This window comes from Mastomys coucha, unplaced genomic scaffold, assembly GCF_008632895.1.
Source record: "Mastomys coucha isolate ucsf_1 unplaced genomic scaffold, UCSF_Mcou_1 pScaffold2, whole genome shotgun sequence".
NCBI classification, from domain to species: domain Eukaryota; kingdom Metazoa; phylum Chordata; class Mammalia; order Rodentia; family Muridae; genus Mastomys; species Mastomys coucha.
This window is the reverse complement of record NW_022196902.1, coordinates 4311723-4336425: the sequence shown is the minus strand read 5'-3', so window position 1 is coordinate 4336425 and position 24703 is coordinate 4311723. Positions and strand designations below refer to the sequence as shown.

The window sequence follows — 24703 nt, the reverse complement described above, 5'->3', positions numbered from 1 at the left end:
GTTAAAGAAGAGGGGTGTAGAGAAGACTAAGAAGGGGAGATAGGTATTATTCTGTTCCCTTCAATATTAATAAGAAATTCAGTAGAGTTCTATTTCTACTTCCTAGGGACTTGTTGCCACATATGCCCTCTTCAGCCCCATCCTACCCCTCAGTCATCTCCATTCCTTTGTGCTCTCTGCTGACCCCAAATCTACTCCTTTCAAGGGACCCAACATTTACTACACTTGGTAGAGACATAGGTAACTGCCTGTGCTCTCCTTTGTTTCCTCTGTTTTGTCCTACTAGGGTACCCCTAGACATGTCCTATCATGTCTTGCCAGCCCAAAGTCATTCTATTGGGACTGACCCCTACACGTGGCATGGACCACAGGCTACCCTGTAGCTGTCCATGGAGTCAGGCTCTGAACTCTACTTGAGAGGTTCTGCAGTGTCAGTATAAATTTCTGACCTACTACTATTCAAGCACCCACCCTACCCTATATACCAATCTAGAACTGTCTGAAATCAAAATGCAGAGTTCACACAAAATTTCAGATGTGGGACCAATAGAGTTTAAATTTGGGAACCTAGTATGGCCCCAAGACTGAGAAACAACCATCACTCAGTTGGTCCACACCAGACAGATTAGGTTAGTACCCAAGAATCAAGCACCCACCCAACAAAGGAGAGACCAGACATTTTCACTAAGAAACACCACAGTGTCATTCCAAATGCCTAGATCCCATCACAAAAACACTATCATGAACAACAACGATGATATGCCTCCTCCAGATACTGAAGCCCTATTTTAATATTTGCTGAGGAAAGCAATTTAGCCGAGGCATAAAACACTTAGCAATTTTGAATATATTTAAGGACTTTAAAGAGTTTTTATATAAATGCCTCAATGAAGACCATGAAAGTACAGTTGAATGATAACAATTCAAGATACCAAAATGGAATTTAAAAAGAATTAAAATTGCTAAAATCAAATAGAAACAAAACTCAAAATGAGAATCTTTGGAAGGCAAGCAGAGTGCATGAAGAGAAAATAATAAATCAAATCTTGAAAACAAGGTAGAAGAAATGGATGACTCAGTTAAAGAAAATGTTAAATTTAAAATATTCAACCTAAAACATCCAGGAATTCTGGGTCACTGAGAAAAGACCAAACTTAAAGATAATAGATATAAAGGAAAAAGAAGAAACCCAGGTCAAAGGCACAAAATATTTTGACAAAATTATAGAAGAAAATTTCTAAAATTGAAAGATAAGCAAAATGCACACAGAACATGAACAAGACAAGTCCATAAAAGAAACTCCCTGTGATGCATAATGATACAAACACTAATGTATAAAACAGGGAAAGGGTATTAAAGGTTACAAGAGAACACTACACTTGTCTGCCAGTATAAAGACAAATGTTTATAGATAATCGTCAGAGATTGTGTTGGCTTAGTAAGTTAGTGGCTGTAGAGTCTCCTCCAATAACCATGACTTCATTAGCAAGAAAACATCTCTTTGCAACAGAGAGACACCACTATCCAAACCACACCAACCAGAATGTAATTATAGAGCCCAGTCTGAATGGATGCATCTATAAAAATATTTAAAACATAAGGCTCAGGGAACATTGCAGAAGAGGAGGCAGAATGATTATAAGAGACAGAGGGTCAGAAAGCCTGCTTAGAAATTGAGTCTACTAGTAATATTGGAAGCCACCATCATAAAGTCTCACCAACATGATTGCTCAAGTGTTAATTGAACAAACATCAATGGCCATGCCAAATTAGAGGGTTTGGAAAGAGAGAAAAAAAGGGAGAAATGTCATGACTATATTATAATCTCAAGACTTATAAAAAATTTAATTGAAAATAAAACCTTCAAGGAATAAAAAGCCAAGTTTCATGTAAAGTCAGGTCTATTAGAATAACATCTGACTTTTCAATGGAGAATTTTAAAGCCAGAATGTACTAATTAATGATCTACAAGTTCTGAAAGACCACAGATAGCTGTCCAGAATATTATACTCAGCAAAATGATCAATAAGAAGCAAGAGAGAAAAGAATTTAATAAAAATAAATTTAAGTAGTTTTTGTCTATGAATCCAACTCCATAGAGGACAAAGAAAGAAAACTTGATTGAAGAGGAGTTTCACTACACACAAGAGGATACAGTGAATGAATAATCCCAGAACTGGTAGCTTAAGGAGGTCTTCGACAACAAAAATAACACTGTAGCAAATAGCAGGAAGTAATAAACAGTATTCAGTAATAGCTCTCAATATTAATGGTTTTAATTCTCCAATAAAAATACATAAATCAAGATACTAGATTGCAAAACAGGATCTAACATTTTACTCCTCCAAGAAACACACCTCATCATCAAGAACAGGCACAACCTTAAAGCAAAAGTATGGAAAACCTATTCTATGCAAACAAAACTAAGAAGCATTTTTCTAGTTTTTGTTTGGGCCCCAAACAAGAATTCATCACCCCAATTCAGCAGGAAGCAAATATAAGAAAATGGACTTCCCAGTCCCTTAAGTTGGGATGGATGGCTTGAGTCAATTTGTGGATTATCACTATGTTGTCATTTTAAGGGATAATTTACAAATTATTATAGATTTGGACAGGGAGGAAGCTAAATAGAGAACTTAGACTCAATGATTTCCATCTTTCCTTTTTTCTTCCTTATCTTTTCTTAGGTAAAAGGAAGGGTATTGAAAAGAAAAACGGGGGGGGGGTGGGTATACTAATACTATAAGAACTTAGACAAATGGGGTAGTGTATTAAGTCTACTCTTAAACAAAAACATTTTATAGCCATAATCTTATATCGTAGAGATCTTTATATTTTGATGCAAAATTGAGGTTATATTTTCTAACAATAATAAAAAATTTTGGATATTGATATAGGCATAAGGTTTTCATTAGAATGAATTTTCCCCCTGTGCTCATGTACTCAAGGATCTTCCCTACTTTCTCCTCTATAAGTTTTAGTGTATCTGGTTTTATGTGGAGGTCCTTGATCCACTTGGACTTGAGCTTTGTACAAGGAGATAAGAATGGGTCAATTTGAAGTTTTCTACATGCTGACCACCAGTTGAATCAGCACCATTTGTTAAAAATGTTGTCTTTTTTCCACTTGATGGTTTTATCTCCTTTGTCAAAGATCAAGAGACCATATGTGTGTGGGTTCATTTCTGGGTCTTCAATCCTGTTCCACTGATCTTCCTGCCTGTCTCTATACCAATACTATGCAGTTTTTTATCACTATTGCTCTGCAATACAGCTTAAGGTCAGGGATGGCAATTCCCCCAGAAGTTCTTTTATTGTTGAGAGTAGTTTTTGTTATTCCAAATGAATTTGCAAATTTCTCTTTCTAACTCTATGAATTATTGATCTGGAATTTTTTCTTCTTTAATTTTCATTCATAATCATAAACTTAACTTTGCAATCCAGCTAGACTTGAAGGGGAATAAGGAAAATATAGGACCCAAAGAACTTCAGTGAGAGCAGAGATTACAGGGTATTGTGAGCAGATGGGGTGGGGTGCTCTCCTTAGTTACAGAAGGAATGGTTTGATGGGTAAAATGGTGCCCAAAAGTCAAAAGAAATTAGAGTTGTCCATAGTCGGAAATGGGGATCTTCTTGCTGATCTTGCAATTGTTGGACCCAAAATGCTCCATGGATTCCACAATGTTCATGTCTTCTTTCACCTTCCCAAAGACCACATGCTTGGCATCCAACCATTCAGTCTTGGCAGTGCTGATAAAAAAAAAAAACTGGGAATCATTTGTGCTTGGTCCAACATTTGCCATGGACAATATGCCAGGGCCTTTATGCTTCAGAATGAAGTTCTCATCCTCAAATTTCTCTCCATAGATTGACATGCCACCAGTGCCATTATGGCATGTGAAGTCACCACCCTGGCGCATGAATCCTGGAAAATTCTGTGGAAGGAGGAACCATTATAGCCAAATCCTTTCTCTCCAGTGCTTAGAGCATTAAAGTTTTCTGCTGTCTTTGGAAATGTGTCTGCAAACAGCTCGAAGGAGATGCAGCTCAAGGGCTTGTCATTAGCCATGACGTGGAAGAACACAATGGGGTTGACCAGCAAAAGGTGACAGTGGCATCTGCTGATTTGGAATTTTGATGGGGATTGCATTGAATCTGTAGATTGTTTTTGGCAAGATGGACATTTTTACTCTATTAATCCTGCCAATTCATGAGTATGGGAGATCTTTGTATCTTCTGAGATCTTCTTCAATTTTTTTTTCTTCAGAGACTTGAAGTTCTTGTCATACAAATCTTTTGCTTGCTTGGTTAGAGTCACATCAAGGTATGCAATATTATTTGTGACTATTGTGAAGGGTGTCATTTCCCTAATTTCTTTCTCAGTCTGTTTATCCTTTGAGTATAGGAAGACTACTGATTTGTTTGAGTTAGTTTTATATCCAGCCACTTTGCTGAAGTTGTTTGTTTATCAGCTTTAGGAGTTCTCTGGTGGAATTTTTGGTGTCACTTAAGTATAAGATCATATCATCTGCAGATATTGATATTTTGACTTCTTCCTTTCCAATTTGTATCCCTTTGATCTCCTTTTATTATCTAATTGCCCTAGCTAGAACTTCAAGTATTATGTTGAATAGGTAGGGAGAAAATGTCTTGTCCCTGATTTTGGTGGTATCACTTCAAGTTTCTCTCCATTCAGTTTGATGTTGGCTACTGGTTTGGTGTATATTGCTTTTGCTATGTTTAGGTATGAGACCCAGTCCTATTTAGCTACTATTATAACCTTTTAGAATAATTAAGTAATGCAAATTAATAATTAGATAGTGAAATTTATGGTAATATAATTTAATTAATTACAATAAAATGTTTTCAAGGTTATTCAAATAGTAAATATATATAAAGTCAATGTTTAACAATTTGGTTATGCTATATGTAGATACATGGTCTTGGGAAAGCATCAGAGATCTATAGAATATGGCATTTAAGGTTATTTCACTATTAAAATATCTTTTGACTATAAAACATGTCTGTTCCTGACAGTATCCCCATCCACTTCAGAGAAGATGATGAGCATCAATTCCTCCATGTGGAGTTGCTTCAGTTGTGGCAAGCTGGCCACAGGACAAGAAATACCCTAATTTTATCTGCAGACAGAATGCTGTCCAAAAAGGAAAATTGGACACGGAATAGTTGATTGCTAAGCTCTGCCAATACAGTATAAGTTAGTCCTTTATAATTCCTGCTTCACTTAAGGTCTGTCAGATGTTCTTGGCCTGAAGGCTGAAGATAGATGCTCCAACATTATAAGGCATGTTGGGGACTGTTTAAGCAGTCAGCTGTTTTTGCCAATCATTTAAATTTTGGAAGCTTCCTGCATACTCAAATACTTATTCCTTCTCAATTCTGATAGGATTGAAGACTAGATAGTTATAGTCTCACAATGAAACTTAAGTTGTTTAGGATTTAAGATGTTCTAGGTCTAAAAAATGATTTTAGGATGGTAATACAAATGAAAATAGAAGACAATTTGAGTGCAGAATTGTAAACTCATTGAGATAGAATAGATAGTAAAGTACCTCATCTAAGTTACAAAATACAGATTGACCTTTTATATGTAATTCATACTAATAATTTTATAATTTTTTTCAAAAAGTTCTTACTATGTATTACATTACTATAAGAAAAAGAGCCCTTTTAATTGGACAAAAGGGGGGAAATGTAGTGGGTTGACTTGATGCTTCTTGTATTCTAATGCTAATATTGGGCCTCCAGGCCCTGGAGTCTGCACACAGACCTTAATGACCCTGCCCCCAAGTTATTTCTTACTGGTAAATAATAGCTGGGCAGAAGAGGCATAGTTGGGGTTTAGGTTTCTCAGGCTTGGGGTCAGAGGAAAACCATGAGAAGAAGAAGGGGCAGGAGTAGGAAAGAGAAGCCATTATGGATTAGGAGTTAAGAAAACATGGCCCTGAGGGCTGGCCAGCTGGCCTTAAGAGCAACCCAGATGGAACAGAGTAAGTAGTAATCAATAAAAATTTCTTCTGATAGCATAGAGGCTAGGTATCTGCCCAACTCTTGTGCTGTTTAATACTTATTGTAAATATAAAGGTTGTATGTGTCTTTTATCTGGGAACTAACAATGAGGTAGAAACCCAGAGTTGGGATTAAATAATTTCTACAACAGGGATATCTGTCAAAATAGACTTAAAACCAAAACTAATCAGATTGTTCTTCTAAATGAGCATAGCAATAAATCACTTCTAAGTACATTCTCCTATAGTTACTAACCACTGTCTTGCTCAACTATGATCAGAGAAGCTTACTCCTGCACTAGATGGAATCTAATGCAGAGACCCACAAATGGACAGTATGTAGAGAAACCTTGGAATACTCTGATCAAAAGTCTCCATCAAACCCTTCCCCTCATGGCTCAGGGAACTATACATGAAAGGAGATGGAAAGATCATGAGAGACAGAGGGGATCAAGGACACTGAAGAATCAGTGTTTTTCAGATGCAAGAAGACCGATGGCATCGAGTACAGGGGTTACACAGCTCTAAACCAGATGGGGCCATGACACTGAGAAGCGGAGGAGGACAGGTGTTGGCTACCAGCACCAACGTTAAGGAGTGGGTTACCTGGAAATATGGAGTTAGAAAGAAGAGCAGTAGCAAGAGAGAGTTAAGGATAGGATAGAGTGGCCACAGATATACCTACCCACGCGGAAGGTACCTTAAACATTAGACAGGAGACATGACTGCTCAGCCATCTTGATTTTTAATAATCTCCTTTGTCCCCCCAACAGGTATATTACCTGGGGCAAAAACCACTCCCCCCAAATATGTCAGCATGACAGTCCAATCAGCGATTTCCTTCTCTGTGGGGGTGGAGCTTTCAAACATAACTGGAACCAGGTTAGAGGCATAGTGAATAGCAGGAGATGGGCAGAGAGGTGTGGCTATCAGAGGCAGGTCTCAAACCAGGATGGTTACAGACAGGAGCTCCAATAGCTAATTAAGAAGCCATTTATTTCCAATTGACAACTGCTTGAAAAGGAAAAATTAGTTTTCTCCAACAGAGTCTCTGGTATATTAACCACACTTAAAGGGCAAGAGTGGATGGCCTAATAGTAAATGGCCATCACAAAACAAATTCATGCTTTTATTTCTCATATTGCTTTTTAACCTTATTGGTATTTCATTTATGATTTATACTTGCCAATTTTATGGGATTTTTTTCTTTATTGTTGGTTTTTTCCTTTGTGTGTGTTTTGGAGAGGGGTGCTATTATTATTGTGTGGTTTTTGATTGTTTTCTAAAGAGAGAAATAATGTTTGGGGCTGAATGGCTGGAAAGTGGGGAAATTTTGAGAGAAGATGAGGGAGGCAAAGCCATGATCAAAATATTCTATATACAAGTTATTTTCAAATCTATCGATCGATCGATAGATATACTGTATGAAATTCTCAAAGAATAAATTTTTAAAAGGAAAATCAGCTCTGATCCAATAGTTTGTTCATTTGTTATCCATTGATTTTTCTGAGAATTTAGGAAATCTGGTAGGTTCAGGAGAAATATGGGGAATAAAGTAGAAAGCAATTTAGATGGACAGGAGGGGTTCAATGTGTACAAGTTAGTTAAGATTTCTAAAGCAAGCCCAAGATTATGTGGAGACCATGGGCAGGATTCTTCAGCTCTTATGGCTTTTAAAGGGTGGTTGAAATGGGGAGAAAATATAATTCCAGTGTGATGGGGGCAGGGGCTGGAATTAGTGGACAGTATCTACAAGTAGGTTCGAGGGGTGTTTTTAGGGGTAAGGAAGGTGAAAAATTAAGAGATCAAAGCCAAGTTGTCAGACTGAGTAATTTGGGAAACATTAATTTGCTGCAAAGGAACATGCAAGGGAGAGAGTTTGGGTATGCAGCTGACTAAAAGCGTCGAGTGAATCTGTGGGGAAGTGCACTTTGTCAAGCTTAGAATTCCTGTAAATATTTTCACTTTGGAAAGCATGGTAATCATGTAGGTTTCTCCCTTTCTTTGTCACTTGATTTTTTTTTAGGTCTTTTAAATTTTTAATCATTCAAACAAATTGCTACAAGGAAAGTTTCTGTTTCAACTATTCAAATAGGAGGTGGCATGAAATTTTGATTCAGTGGCTTTCAAGCCAGTGTGATTGATAATTTGACATGTTACCAGATATACAATATAAAAAGTATGTAAAACGTTAATAAAAATAAATGAATCACTGTTGAACCAGTGGGATATAGGCTTCCAGTGGATCCACAGTAGCAATATCCCGTCAGTGAGCAGAGATTTTTTTCCTTTTCCCTTCCACAAACCAGACCATTATTATGTAGGACTGATATGTCAGTGTACACATGATCTAAACTTTTTAAGTCTTTGAAACATTTCCAGGGTCATGGATCACAGCACATCCTCAGAGAGCATGTACCCATCAACCAGCTGTTCTCTAGCCTGTCAGTCCTGACAAGTGACTGAGGGTGCCTGGTTAAGTTTCACTGCTTCACTGGTGCAAACCGAGAGCTTATATGTAAGGACAAATTTTGCTCCCATCCATTCCATCTCAGTACCTCTTCTTAGAATGCTTCCTGAATTACTTTCATTGTCACTGTGACCAAAACTGGTCAGAAAGAGGAAAGGTGTGGCACAGCTTTAGAGATTTCAGTACACTGTCCATAGACTGGTCAGTGACAGACCACGGAGAGGTCAAACATTGTGAATGTGCGGTGAAAAATTGCTCACCCTCATGGCAGATTGGAAGCACAGCAAAGTGAACAGGACCAAGGACTACATACAACTTTTGAAGGTACATTTGGTGACTGACTTAATCCAGCTAGAGCTGACCACCTCCCAGAATCATGCCATACTCTGGGGACCAAGCATGCAGAACCTGAAATAGTAGAGACATTTCATTTCACACTCAATCAGAGACACTTGCTCAAGGCTTTAATCCTTTACTGTTGCTATAATGAAATATCATGACCAAAAGAAACTTATGGAAGAAAATGTATTTTAGGACTATGGTTCCAAGAGGAGAGTGTATAATAACAGGGGAGGCGTGGCAGCAGGCAGCTGGAACAAGAAGCTGAGAGATTACGTCTTCAACAGAAAACACGAAGCAGAGAGAGTGAGAAAACACCCAGAAGAGAGAAGGAGCTGGAAGTAGGGCATGTCTATAAATTCTCAAAGTCCCAAGCAAACTGGGGGTGGACATCTATGTGTTTTTAAGAATAGCAGAAAGAAATGGAAATTCACGAGGTAAACCATAGCAAATAGTAGACTTTGGACTTTTCCAATGTGCACCTCATGTTTCAAAGTGCTCTTGTAATTGTGACATGGGGTAGAAAACTGCTTTTGCCTTGTCCAGTGGTAGAAATGGGGGGAGGAGAGAGATCAGGGATAGCATTGAAGATTCTTCTGTTCTTTGCTTATGAAACACTGGATGAAACCATTTGTTTCTTTGCTAGTCATTACTTTTCAGGAATGTGGGAAGTTTGATGGGGTTCAGGGCAAAACATGATGAATGGCAAAAATGGAAAAGGATTTAAATAGTGTTAAGATGAGATTCCTTTGTCATCATTCTTTTAATTTTAAATAGTTTTTGTTTTGTTAATTTTATTAGTTAAGACCAACCCCTGGTATTCATGCCATCATTAAAGCTCACTATTTGGTTGACCATGTCATGTTTGAGATGAAATTTCCTCTTTGTTTTCTTGAAAAACAAATCACATGAACATCACAGGATAATGTGGAGCACAGACTCCAGATGAAACCTGAACTATAAAAATAAGTAAAAGGACTACCAAGTGGCAGCAAGTGCAAACTGAGCAACAAAAGGAGGGAGGAAGAGAGAGAGAACACAGTGAAACAGATGAGAGAGAGAGAGAGAGACAGAGAGGGAGGAGGAGACAGAGAGACAGAGACAAAGAGAGGCAGAGACACAGGGACATGCAGAGAGAAGAGAGACAGAGACATATAGAGAGAAGAGAGACATAAAGATAGAGACAGAGACATAGAGACAAAGAGAGATGAGAGAGATGGATACACAGAGAGAGCAAGAGAGAGAGAGACAGAGAGAGAGAGAGAGAGGGAGAGAGGGAGAGAGGGAGAGAGGGAGAGAGGGAGAGAGGGAGAGAGGAGAGAGGAGAGAGGAGAGATTCAGTTTCAGAAATTGCTGGCTCAAAAGGAAGAATACAAGCCCAACCCTTGCTCCTCCACAGTAGAACAGGTGGGTGGCAGCTCAGTGATCACTGTCCTGTGGAGGAAATGAGAGAAGCCTGCTCTCCAGTCCTAGATAAGGAGAGAGTGTACTTGATCAACAATCCCATAAGGGCTTATTTTCATTAAATGTTAATTTATCCACACACTTTATCCTGTGTTAATACAAAAGAAAAATCTTTGGCTTTTTCCCCCTTCTTGGATATTATCTCCCCCCCATTTTATTGTTTCATTTTATTTAAGAAAGTTAGGAATTAGAGTAGAGTTTGAGTAGTTAAAAACATTAACTGCTTTCCAGAGAACATGGATTGGATTCTGTCTTAGGGCTTTACTGATGCAAACAGACACCATGACCAAGGCAACTTTGAAGGCTGCTAAGAGAAGACTGACTGACTTCCAGGCAGCTAGTACAAGGGTATTAAAGCCCTTGCCCACAGCAGCACATCTACTTCAAAAAGACCACACCCACTCCAACAAGACCACACCTCCTAATATTACCACTCCCTGGGCCAAGCATATACAAACCATCACATTCTACTTCCTGGCCCCCATAGGCATGTTCAAACACATGAGGCTACGGGGGCCATACCTAGCCAGAGCATAATAAAAAGCACATTTAGTCCAACTTTCAAAGTCCCTATAGTCTCAACAGTGCTAAAAGTTCAAAGTCTCTTCTGAGACTCATCCAATCATTTAACTACGATCCTCAAAGCAAATCAGGAAACCAGCTGGGCAAAGTCCAAATTCTGCATCTCCATGGCTGATATCAAAGTAGTCTTCAGATCTACTCCTTTTTCTTCTTTGTTGACTGCAACAAAGTTCCTTCTCCTGGGCTGGTTCCCTCCTTGTTATCAGGTTTCCTCTGCTGGTATCCCAAAGCTCTGGCATCTTGGACATCTTGTGATTTACAAGGAAACGTCATGGTCACAGCTTCTTGTCCCAATGTCTGAAATCCACATATGGTTTTTCTGGGCTCCTCCAAAAGGCTTGGGTTACATCCCCAACACTGCCTTCTGTAGCACTCTAGGCTCTAGTTGGTTCCACTCCACTGCTGCTACTGTTCTTGGTCATCATCTTGTGATACTGGCATCTCTAACACACTGGGCTTTTCTGGTGCAACTAGGCTTCTCCAATAGCCTCTCTTAGGATCTCTTCATGATGCTAAGCCTCAACTACTTTGCATGATCCCATCAGGCTTGGGCTGTCAACTGCAACTCAGGCTGCACTTTCAACAATGGCCTTCCAAACAGTGCCAAACTTCAGCTGCTCGCTATGAGCCCTTCATACCTTCAAAACCAGTACCACCTGGGTGATTCTTACATACCAAGTCTAGCTGCAGCCTAAGGTACAACCTTGGCTATCTCTGGAACATAGCTCTTTTGTGCTCTCAGAAGACACTTCTCAGAAGATTTCACCTCAGTAATGCTGGTCTCTTCTTAATCACCACTAATTTCTTAGCTCTAGCCAACCAGCGTTGATTGTCCCAGAAGTCCCTTCTATTCTGGACTCTAAAGCCAGAGCCACATGGCCAAAACTACCAAGTTCTGCTGCTTGCTGGGGATGGAACATGCCCCCCAGCCCCTTTAATCTATTACTAGCTTTCTGTTTTCCAACTCACTCACTGCCTAAGCTTGGCTGTCCTGGAACTTGTTTGTAGATTGACCTTGAAACTAGAGATCTGCATGGCTCTGTCTCCTAGGATTAAAGGTATGTGTCACCTGGACCTAAACTTAGCTGGGTGAAATCTTGCCCCAAAGTCTGGCTCCCTTAATCTTTTATCTCCTAGAACACAGGATTTAGTTCTATTCTACATACTGGTTCCTGTTTAATACTTGAACCATATATTTTGTATTTTTCTTTTCTTAGCTTTCTTTTTTTCATTAAAATGCTCTTCATAAGAGTAAAATTTAGTAACCGTATGTCTTAGTCAGGGTTTCTATTCCTGCACAAGCATCATGACCAAGAACCAAGGGAGAAAAGAGTTTATTTATCTTACACTTCCACAATACTGTTCACCACCAAAGGAAATCAGGACTAGAACTCAAGCAGGTCAGAAAGCAGGAGCTGATGCAGAGGCCATGGAGGGATGTTACTTACTGGCTTGATCAGCTTGCTTTCTTATAGAAGCTAAGACTTCCAACCTAGGGATGGCATCATCCACAATGGGCCCTCTCACCCTTGATCTCTAATTGAGAAAATGCCTTCCAGCTAGATCTCATGGAGGCATTTCCTCAAGAGAGGCTCCTTTCTCTGTGATAACTCCAGCTTGTGTCAAGTTGACACACAAAACCAGCCACTACACCACACAACAGAATTTATACCAGGCTGTTTCAAGACTTTCTTTTTCAAAGCAATTAATCTAAATCTCTTTAATTTAGCCTCAGGAAAACTCTTCAGACAACATCAAAAAGTAGCCATATGCTTCAGCAAAATACCATAATAACAGTTTCTACAATATGTACTGAAATTCTTCTCCACTGAAACCTCTTGGGCCAGGTCTATACTGGTCAAATCATACTCAGCAACAAAGTCTTCCATATTCCTACTTAAGCCCCACTTAAAGGAGTTCATTGCTTTCCTAATCCAATATCCAAAAATCCATTCTTCTAAATACAAGCCTGGTCAGACCTATCACAGCAGCAACTCGGTTTCTAGTACCAACATCTGCCTTAGTTAGAGTTTTATTGGTGTGAAAGTCACCATGACCAAGGCAACTCTTAAAAGGACAACATTTAATTGGGGCTAGCTACATGTTCAGAGGTTTAGTCCATTATCTTCAAGGTGGAATATGCCAGCATCCAGGCAGACATGGTGCAGGACAGGCTGAGAGTTCTACATCTTCCTCTGAAGGCTGCTAGAAGACTGGCTTCCAGGTAGCTATTAAAGTCCACGCCCACAGTGCCACACCTACTTCATCAAGACCACACCTCCAAATAGTACAACTCTCTGGTCCAAGCATATACAAACCATCACTGATTCCTGGTGGCACTCATGTGACTGTTCACCTGTCTGTAGGTCCAGTTCTAGGAAACCTCACTCCCTCTATTGGCCTCTGCAGGCACCAAGCAAAAAAGTGATGCACAGGCATCCATGCAGGCAAAGCACCCAAGCAATAAAAAGTTATTTTTCTCCATCAGAGTTCCGTTTTAAAATTCCACTTTATAAGTCTGGCATGTGAGACTTTAATTGCTCTGTCGCAGCTTTCTTTTCTTCAGTCAGTAGAGTTAGTTCCAGGTTTGTTTGCTTTTGTAGTTCTTGTATCATGGTCATTGTCTTGTTCAAAATAGCACAAACGCAGATCTTGGTCTCTTTTTCCTCAACCAAAACTGCCTTAAAGCATGCACATAAAGCTCAATATCGAGACTTTATACTCTGATGGAGAAAAAATCAGTTCCAAAGAGATTCAGCAAGATGTCTAGAGGTTGGGGGATGAGGAGAAAGATTGAGATTTTTCTTGACTGAGAGGATCATAGTGCATTTCATATGAGAGGAAATTTTAAAAAGGGTAGATATAATAAGACATAAAATGAAAGGGATGGGATGGGAATAAAGAAATGTAAATATTGATACTCAGAGTTCATTTTGTTGTTTCAGGCAATGAAATCCCTCAGTACTACTTTTATTTTCTGTTTTCTTTTTGTATATTTGGCATAATTTTAGATGTTTTGGGATTTTGTAAAATAATATTTATGTATATTCCATTCAGTATGTGAATGGGCAAAATACATGTATAAATACTCAGGTGCTGTTTGTTTGCTCTTTTGAGACAAGGTCTCACTATGTAGACCAGATTAGCCCTTAATCCTAGAGGTGCCTGCCTTTGCTACCACACTGGGCATTGTCTGTCTGTCTGTCTGTCTGTCTATCTGTGACAAGATCTTATGTATCCCAGGCTGGCCTCGGAATTGGTGTCAATAAGGATAATATTTTACTTTGGTACCTCATGAGTGCTGGGATTCTCAATGTGTAGAAGCACATCTGGTTTATGTTGTACTAAGGCTCTAACTAGAGCCTTGCTCATGCTAGGCTAGCATAGCACAGCTGAGCCACATCCCAACCCTGTATTTTTTATTTTAATGGATATTGCAGTTAATAGCACACTTACTTGTGTGTATATGATGTCCAGTATTTCCCAAAATCTTGCAAATTAATAGGCTGTTTTGTGAAAACTTTAATTTTTTTCCTTCTTCCCATTGTTTGCTAGTAATAAACATCATGAGCTTATTTTCAAAAAAAAGTTATTTTTAATTACTATTATTTTGATTTTTGGCTTTCAGCCTTGCATCTCAAACCCATGGTTCACATAGGTTAGGCAAGTGATCCGTCACAGAGCTATAGTCAGAGCTTTGGTTCTGACTTTGTAGACATCAAGTGGTCTCTCACATCTTCCTCCTTTTTGTGTTCTCTTTAGCCTGTCTTCTTTCACAATGGATCAGTTAGTTCCAGTCTGCTGTTGACTCTTGTCAGTCACTATTATCTGAAAGATACTGGATTATAGAAAAAAAAACTACTGAATTAGATTAAAAGATTTTTTTTTTAACATCAGAATGGAAGTCAGCCAATGTGTTTTGTTGGATAAGAGATTTTGTCTATATTTCCACTGGTGGTAAAGACTATGTAGTTTATCAAATTGGTAGAGATCCCATCTGAGTAAGAGAAGCTTCCACAAGAAAAGCACAACTCAAAGAAGGAAGGAAAGGAGTCAGGAAGACAATAATGCTGATGATGCAGAGAGCTGATCTCCATTGCATGGAGACAGCTCAACAAACTGGATCAAAAAGGACAGATATTTTTTCACACTGGCGACTAAAAACTTCAATGATGAACATTTGCTGAAGGACAGATGATCAGGAAAACAGTTATGAAGGATCATCACATCAATGTTTCTTCATAAAGACTGTTAAGATTGTGGGATTGATAATTGTTTTGATATAATAGCTAAATTGTGCATGATTTTAAATAGAAGGAGAGAAGATGTAGAGGAATTTTAATTCAGCAATGTGGCTTCTCTGGCAAGAGATAACATCCAAAGATATAATACTGTTGGTATTCCAACAGAGCACACATTTTTAACCCTTCTGGCTGTAGTACACACCTTTAATTCTGGATAGAATACAGACATACCCTTAGTACACATGTTTGATTCCTCTGGCTGAATACAGAAATGCCTTTAGTACATTTATGCCTTAGTACATGCCTTTAGTGTTAATTCCAAACAATCATGTCTAGTTGAGGGGCAGACAAAATGATGAATCAGAGCAAGATTTGACAGAATGAGACTGACAGGAAAGAGAGGCTACTTTAAAGAACAATGAGGGAGAAAAATTAGATAGAATTTAGTGTAGTGGTATACAGCTCTGTTCAGTGTAGTTCAATTGAGTACAGTTGAGTTGAGTCTAAAGCAGTCCAGTTTGTGGCATTCAGAGGCAGTCTTTCCACACAGATATTCAGTCAGAAGCTGAGAGAAGACAATTTGAATAACTCAGCTTGGAGAGGAGTTTGAACCAGAACAGCTGATTTGAATGAGCCAACCAAAGTTCAAGAAGAGCTAGAAAAGGTAAATTTATTCAGCAGTAAGTCTCAGAGGCTAAAATATTCTAGACCTAGATAAGATTGTATAGAGGTGAGGCACTTCCAGGCCTAGGACTAGAGATGATAGAACAGAAAAGGAAAGGTTTTGGGCTCAGCCCAAGCCGTGTATTCATACATTCTGGGTACTGCTTTCATGCCATCCCTTCATCTAAGAAATGAAAGTGAGATTTACATTTATACACTTTACTTAATTCAACTTGCCTTTAATAGTTTTCTAAAATTTAACATCTTATTTTCAACCATAGGTAGATCATTCTTTAAAAGATAATTCATAAAAAGGCTTTTTTTCACTGGACTCAGTAGGAGAGGAAGTGCCTAGCCTCATAGAGACTTGAAGTGGCAGGGTGGCAGGATACCGAGTGGAGGCCATCAGCTCAGAGGAGAAGGGGTTGGGGAAGAGGGGAAAGATTGTGGAAGGGGGTGACCAGGAGGGATGCAGTGAGCATGATGTAAAGTGAATAAGTAAAAAAAAAAATTAAATTAAATTAAAACAAAAAATATGCTTCTGTAGATCTGGCTGTAGGCATACCCATAGTGCATTTTCTTAATTAGTGATTGACGGAGGAGGGCCCAATCTATTGTGAATGGTGCCATTCCAGGGCTCGTGGTCCTGGGTTCTATAAGAACTGATCAACCCATGAGGAGCATGCCAGTAAGTAACTCTCCTCCATGGCTTATTCATCAGTTCCTGCCTCCAAGTATCTGTCCTGTGTGAGTTTCTGTCCTGACTTCCTTCAGTGATGAACAGTGATATGGAAATATAAGCCAAATAACCCCCCAAGTTTTTTTATAATAATATACAGAAGTTTATATCATATGTTAAAAAATATTGTTTCTTAAAGGCATACAATGGATAACTAGATATCCTATTCTGAATATATTAATATATATATTTTTCAACATGTGTAATGAAAATACAGAAATATGGTCATCCAAATTTTAGGGAATATTTAATTAGTTAATTTGTACAGTTTAGCTACATTAATGTAAATTTTCTCTAATGTACTCATAAAAATACTTTTGAATATAATAAAAATATTTTAATTTTCAGTAACCTTGAATCTTATTGCATTTGCAAATTGTTTGAAGCTACTTTCTGTCCTATAAATACTTTAATTGATATTTTTAGTGTTCAGATTTCACTGTGTGTTAGTAACTAACAAAAAGGATGTAATTACTTTAAATATGCAGAAAATAGATTGGTGAATATGGTATAAAATTTATCTAATAATATCATGGCTTTGGGTATTAGAACTATATTTGAGATATAATATAGACATAACAACATATATGAAATAAGAGTCTATTTCAATGAATTTTAACATTTGTATTGAACCATGAGTAATAGAAATTTTCTCACATGTTCAAGATGCCCTGTTTGGTTCCTGTCTAGTCCAAAACATCATAAACATCTATGTAGCATGTATTTCTGTAGATTAGTTTTGTCTTCTGATAATTGCTTTAAAAACTATTGTTGGCATCAGTCCTGACTCCCTGTTACCTTACCTATTAGAAAGTAGATAAATCAAAGCCATTTCCTGCTAATGAAAGAGCCAAAGTGTCAATCCCCAGAGGGATTAAGAATGGAAGAGAAACTTAGAATTGTGTGTGTGTGTGTGTGTGTGTGTGTGTGTGTGTGAATCTCAAAGAAAAGTATTATGTGCAATGTACATTACAGAGAATTAAATAGTCTAGAGATTAGTAAATGTGGGAAATCATTTAATGATTTGATCTTTAATGTCTCACCTCTCAGTCAATTTTCCATCAGTAACAGATTCGGAATGCTAGCCTCTGAATCTACTGTAGCTTCATTTACTTGTAACTGCTGAATTATTATTCAAAGCCACTGGAGCCAAGAGAAAAACAGTGGGCGAAGTGGACACTTTCCCTGCAAGTCAGTACAGTGCTTAGGAGAACAACATTACACAGAAGTGATGGTGACAGAAAGCTCTCTGAAGATTATGGGTTGAATGTCAGAAGTCTTCACAAGATCATGTGATAAAGATTTGAACTATTTGGGGAGATGCAAGAAGGTGGGGTGTAACTGGAGTAAGTGGGTCTTTGGGGGCTCCAGAGGCCATTTCACGCCCTGGTCCTTTCTATTTCTTTCTTTTTCTGTATTGTGGACACCATTGGGTAAGCAGCTGTGCTCTACCATTCCCTCTGTCATGCAGATCTAACTCCCTACAGGCTCAGAAACCACGAAGTCAGCAACCAGAGACTGAAGTCTGTGAAACTGTGATCCAAGATAAATCTTTTCTCATTTACACATTTGTCTCAGGTACTTGTCACAGCAACGGTAAATGTGACTAACACATAGTGAAGTCATCGAGAGAAAAGTACATGAACTCTGACCTACAAGAAAGTTCGGCTAGTCCTCCCCTTGTCAGACCTCGCTCTACACAATTGTCCCAAACACTAGAGAAAGCTCCATGTAAAATGTTAAAACTTGTCAATAGAGGCTAGCTAGCATTTGCAATAATCCTGATTGCCATCTGTGGTGGTTTAAATGAGAATGGGACCATATATCCTTAGATCTGAATGCTTGGGAATAGCACTGTTTAAGTGGATTAAGAGATGACCTTGTCAAGGGAATTATGCTACTGGGAATGGGCCTTGAGGTTTCAAAAAGTCCACTCCGAGTTCAGAGTCTCTCTTTGTTCCTGCTCCCTTTTGATCTGGTAATAGAATCTCCAGCTACTACTCTAGCACCACGTCTGCCTGTGTGCCATCATGCTTCTGGCCATGATGATAATGAATTAAACCTCTAAGAGTGGGAAAAAAAAAACAATTAAATGTTTTCCTTCATAAGAGTCACTGTGGTCATGGTATTTCTTCACGGTATTTCTTCATGGTATTTCTAGAACTCTGGCTTAGACACCATCTCAAACTCTATCACTTCCCCTCATAAAATTGAGAAACCCCAATCAAAGATTCTATGTGAATGTATGGGGCAGAGAGAGATAACAAGGCAAAAGGAAAACAAGGACCACCCAGTGTTTCAGGTTTGATTGACTGGCTATAAGGTAGTATAATTTCCTAAGAGAAAGATTCTGGGCAAAATGAAGGTCTAAGATTTTATGAGTCTATGATTTGTTTTCTTACAAAAATGGAAGGCACGGTGTCAAATTTACAGGTTTTCAGTTGAGATGAAAGAGATAATTATAGAAATCCTCAGCCTTGGTGTGCGATTCAAAGTCACAGGGAGCAGTGATTTTTAGATTTCTTAGTCATAAGCCATTGGTGTTATTACATCATTTCAAAGGGTTAAGACCAATATTCAAAACAGAAAATGGCAGGCTGGAGAAGTGGTTCAGTGATTCAGAGCAATTGGTACTCTTGCAGAAGACCTGGATTTGGATCACGGCACCCCACCTATAACTCCAATTACAGGGGGACTCCATTCCCTTTCTGGTCTCCACAAGCATTCCATACGCATGGTATATATATATAGACAAGCTTGCATGTACATATACACATAAATAAAACTAAAATTTAAAAAAAATGAATGCATGTGAATATAACACAGGAAAATTTCAGAAATTATCAGAAGAAATCACATAAAGTAAGAAATATTCCTTTGTAATGTAATTCTGATGCATACATACATATATGATCTAAACATGTGCAACTGTGTTTGATGGTTTCATGTATATACTTGTATACACATAACCACACATATGGTATTTACATAAAATTAGGAAAACAGTGAAGAAGGGAAGAAAGTCTAGAACTAAGCCCTGGGTGTAACCTATACTTTCAGGTCTTGAAAATACTAAGATAAATAAACTGATGTGGTATGATATTTAATACTATATATTGACTTAACTCAGCCATAAGGTATCATGATAATTATTTTAGGATTTTCTTTGGCATGCTTGGGGAAGTTTCTACATAAGATTAAAATTTAAAGTCAGTAAATTTAATTAAGTAGATTTCCCTCTACACAGCAGGTAGTTATCATTTGTTTGTTGGACACTTGAACAAATCCAAAGACTGAATGGGAAATGATTACTTTCTCTCTCTTTGAACTAAAACATTTGTCTTCTGTCTTTATACCCAGAGTGGAACTTATGCCACAAACTTTCCCCGTTGTAAGCCCTTTTGAAGTGCACTACAATTGCTTTAGCAACTTCTCTGCACCTCCAGCATGAAGGGCTCAGTCTCTATTTTGAATAAGCCAATTCCTTACAATAACTTACTTTATATGCATTTATAGAGGTATCCATAGATTTATATCCATGCAAAGAATAAGGTTCTACTTCTCTGGATAATCTGGATTAATATATGTGATAGGAGAAATACGGGCAATAGTATCAAAATCAAAGGAGACTATTTAAAATGTAGAGAATGTGCCTCAGCAAGGAAGCAGGAAAAGGAAATGGCAGGTTCTTGCAGATTACTGATGATCTTGGAAAGACTAAGTGCATTAAGAAGAAAGACATTAATTTGATATGGCTTGATGAGATGATTATAAGTTGAAAAGTGTAAGCGAAGTATGAGCATCGAGTGGTTGAAACTGAGGGGGAGGAGCATAAAACAGGCTGGCCTTACATAAATAAAATGCTAACTTCAAGATGATTTTAGAGATGGGCAATGAGGCAATGGGCAATGAGTTTTCTAACAATATTGTTAGAAAACTAAATACCAAAACATAGCCAGATTTTAAAGTTTAGAAGAAAATATTGCCAAAACAAATATTTCACTAAGAACTGGTTTAGAAACCAGAGTACACATGGTGGGACTTATGGTTTCAGCTGCATATGTAGCAGAGAATGGCCTAGTTGGTCATCAATGGGAGGAGAGGCCCTTGATTCTGTGAAGGTTCTACGCCCCAAAGTAGGGGAATGCCAGGGCCAGGAAGTGGGAGAGGGTGGGGTGGTGAGCAGGGGGAGGGGAGAGAGAACAGGGTTTGTGTTTTTTTTTTTTTTTCTGGAGGTGAAACCCTGAAAGGAGATATCATTTGAAATGTAAATATAGAAAAAATCTAATAAAAAATTAAAATAAAAAAGAGCTGGTTTAGAATAAGAAGAAGTACTTATGTACATTGACCAATTTCATCCTGTAGCAAGGAGGAAACATTATCTAGAGAGGTTGCCACAAGTTCAAGACCAAAGATTGTAAGAGCTCAGCCCTTGTGACTTATGTCCATGTCCTTATCCAGGGTTTTAGTCAGTTTTCCATGGAAACATAAGCATCTCAGGCACTTACCTGGTTCAATGACAGGCTGGACTGAGTCATTAAATTTTTATTGACAACTATTATGTCCTAATGTATTTTCTTTTTGCCATGATTTGAAGGCAGTTGCTAACTAGGACTCTTGGTCTGTGACTATTACTTGGAGAAGCTAGTGGTGTTAAAAAAATTCATTTCTCATCCCAATTTAGTACAATCTAATATCTCTTGTGTCATATTACTCTTGTTGAGTTTACAATTGTCATCTAATTGTGATATTTTATCGTTTCTTCTAGTTGTACATCAGGCTACCCTTCTCAAGGACTTCAGTATGGACCCACAAAACACACCCCAAGGCAGGGAATAGGGCTCAGGTCACAGAGTGCTTGCTACACAAACACAGGAACCTGAGCTTAATCCTCAGAATCCATAGAAACAGCTGAGCATCATGGTGCTCCATTGTAACCCCAATCCTGGGGAGGCAAAGGCCTGTGGGTCTCTGGGATTCTTTGATTAACAAGCATAACTTCATTGGTAAGCTCTAGACCAATGAGAGACCCTGCCTCAGAAAAAAAATAATACAAGGTGAGGTGCCAGAGAGAGATGGCTCAGAAGTTAAATTCCTTGTCTTAAAAGCAAGAGGATCAGTGATCTCCAGAACCCATACAAGTACCTACTGGGTACAGTGGTCTTGACCTTTGTTTTAGCCTTTGAAGACATAAACAGGGTTTCCCCAGACCAAAGTGGGCAGCAAAACTGGATGCATTGATGAGCTCTGGATCTGACTGAGAGATAATGCCTCAATATATAAGGTAAAAGACAATCCATGATGTTGCCCAACATCATGCATACATATACACACCTACCCACATGCAGACAGTCATGCATATACACACACATACCACACTCACTCTTACACCTGAGTAGATAGAAGAAAAGGAAAATCCAAACCCAAGGTGGATGGTTCCTGAGGAGCAACACCCAAGGTTGACTTCTGCCCTTTTTACATACACTTGTACTTGAATTCACATGTGTACACACACATGGACATACACAAACACAAATATAAACATTTACATGTGGATTCATTCTACCTTAAAATAGAGAAGAAACAACATCGTTTCCTAGTAGTTGAAGCCTCTTGTTGCCATCTTCAAGCACCTCTGTACTGTATAGTGTTTTAAGGGACGTGGACAAAGATGCAGATTTGTGGAACTGACTTTCTGGCCCACCCCCAACTCCAGATTTTTCCAGGAGTGTTATTTAGCATTCTTCATCAGTTAGATCACTGCTAGAAATATACTATCTGGCTCCATTCTGTAGAAGTATGCCTATGGAGATGATGTCATCTCACTTGAGATAGCTCTAATTATTAATACATATGTTGTTCTCATTTGCAGCCAACCACTGGTGGGATGGTAATGACACTGCCCAAGTTTCCCTGTGGCTAGAAGAACTTTCCAGATGCGCTATTCATGACAATAACTTAAGGGTTAGTTTTTCTTGTAGATATAATTAATAAGAAGCCTGTATTTTATTTCTGGGAAGTTAGGTAATGGGAATGCGTCATGGACATACCACCTGGGTCTGGAGGATTTGGATATGGCAGAGAGTAGATAGTTCTTTCTTATGATCCTGCTTCTGTAGTTGTTATACCCAGTGATTAACCAAAGAGAAAATTATCCTGGAAGTGGAGGGAAGATACTGAATTCACTAGTTAGAAAGGCAAAAAAACAAAACAAAACAAAACAAAACACAACTTGGGAGTGCAGTGAATAGTAATTGCATAATAACGTAAAATGATGTTTTCTCATTGCAAATATTTTATTCATCATGATATTTTTAAACATCGACCTTTCCACATCTGCCAGATTTTTAGTTTCTGGATCTGTGTATCAGAGATTAAAAGTCCATGAAGAGTATTTCAGTGCCAATGCTGTGGCCTTTTGTCTCATATCACCGCGAACTAGTTTCATTTGAGTCTTTACATCAACAACAGTGAAGTTGCCTGGTTCCTTACTCTAGACAGAAGCAGAAAGCTTTTTTTCCAGCTAACATAAAACCATTTTTATTCCCTTGGACCACCAAGCCCAGATGACAGTCATGTTTCCTACAGACTGGGAGTTCTGTTGACATAAAGGAACTCCATTTCCAATGGTATTTGTCTTCCAGTGCCTAGTTTTCAAGTAGATAACCATTCTTTCTCTTTTGGCTTCTCACATTAGACTTCCCCTCCTCCCCTCAGGGTCTAGTATACCTCATGCCTGCCTTTGTCTCTCTCTTTCTTTCATACATTGTCAAACTCCCTCATCTTCTTTTAACACATATTTATATGGATTTCCCAGGAGCTTTTCTTTGATGCTTTTGTTGCTTCTGTTGACCTCTTAGATCTCCCAGCTTAACCCTTCACTTCCCTGCAAGGAGCTTCTGTCTTTATTTCCAACCTTAAGCTTTCATTATTCCATATTTTCTTTTGAAAAATATTTTTCAATGGGAAAAATTAATATGTATTTACAATAAAGGAAACAACGTACTCATACCCAAGTTCCTTTTGCCTCACTTAAAAACCAATAATATCTTGTCGGTACTATCTCAGTATCTCAGACCCTGTTTCGGTTTGGGGATGAGAAAATATCTTACACAGTACTGCACAGTTTCTAAGGAACCAGCTGCTTAAACTCTTAATACCTTGTTTGATCATTACTGCTAAAACAGATCACAGGACTCTGTTGCTCTCAGTCTGCACTGGCCATTCCTTGTAAAGTACACAACGACCTTAATCTATCACTTGAGCATTGTTAGATCCTGGGTCTGTCCCCTTTTAATACGTTTTGACATGCTAATCAACCATACCCCACAGCCTGAGGAACTCAGGCCATGTTCCTTCCAAGTATCCCCACTTTCTCCAGCAGCTCTCTAGCTGGGACAAGTTGTGAAACTGCTACAGAAACATTGATCCAATTGATCAATAAATTTTCGGGGGGAAATCATTCACCCTTTCATTTAATTTGGAAGTATTGGAGTAACTCATTTGATTAAACTTTACAAGAGGAACAAGATAGGAAATAGATCCTGCCCTGGGATATAGAAGCAAGTGGTTTTACAAGTGAAAGTGCTATAGACACCCCAAAGAAACTAGGGAAGTTTGGATATTTCTTAATATGTTAAAAGGTAGGCAAGTGGTAATATAGCTAACAATAACAAATGAGGTCAAACAAAATGATCAACTTCACAATTTAATGCAAGCCCAATTAAATGTTGATTCTCTTTTGGCTTGTCAGCATTCTAAATTAAATAAAATGTTGGCTTCCTTGACAGTTATAGCAGTAGTAGCACTTGCAAGAACATTTCGACCTTCCTTAACCAGGATAAATAATTCAACCAACACTTATTGTAACCCAATTCTCTGAATAAGTCTTGGGGAAAGTGAATCAATGGAAAGTAACCTATTAGGAAAATAGCTGGCAAGATGGCACAGCAGGTGAAAATCACTTGTTACCAAACCTGATGACATGAGTGGGATGCCCAGGACCCACATGGTAGACAGAGAGAACCAACTCCCCCATGGTGCTCTGATCTCCACAGAGCACCATGCCATGCATGCATGCCCCCCACCCTTCACACACACAAAGAATGAACAAACAAATTTTATTTTAAAAAATTAACATAAAGTAATATGGGCCATTCATGCCCAGTTCAATC

The 24703-nt window shown here is 38.4% G+C and overlaps 1 pseudogene; it reads right to left on the bottom strand.

Moving 5' to 3' along the window:
* Nucleotides 1-3598: 3598 nt before the first annotated feature.
* LOC116097915 overlaps nucleotides 3599-24703 on the bottom strand; it is an 81850-nt pseudogene continuing 60745 nt past the window's right edge.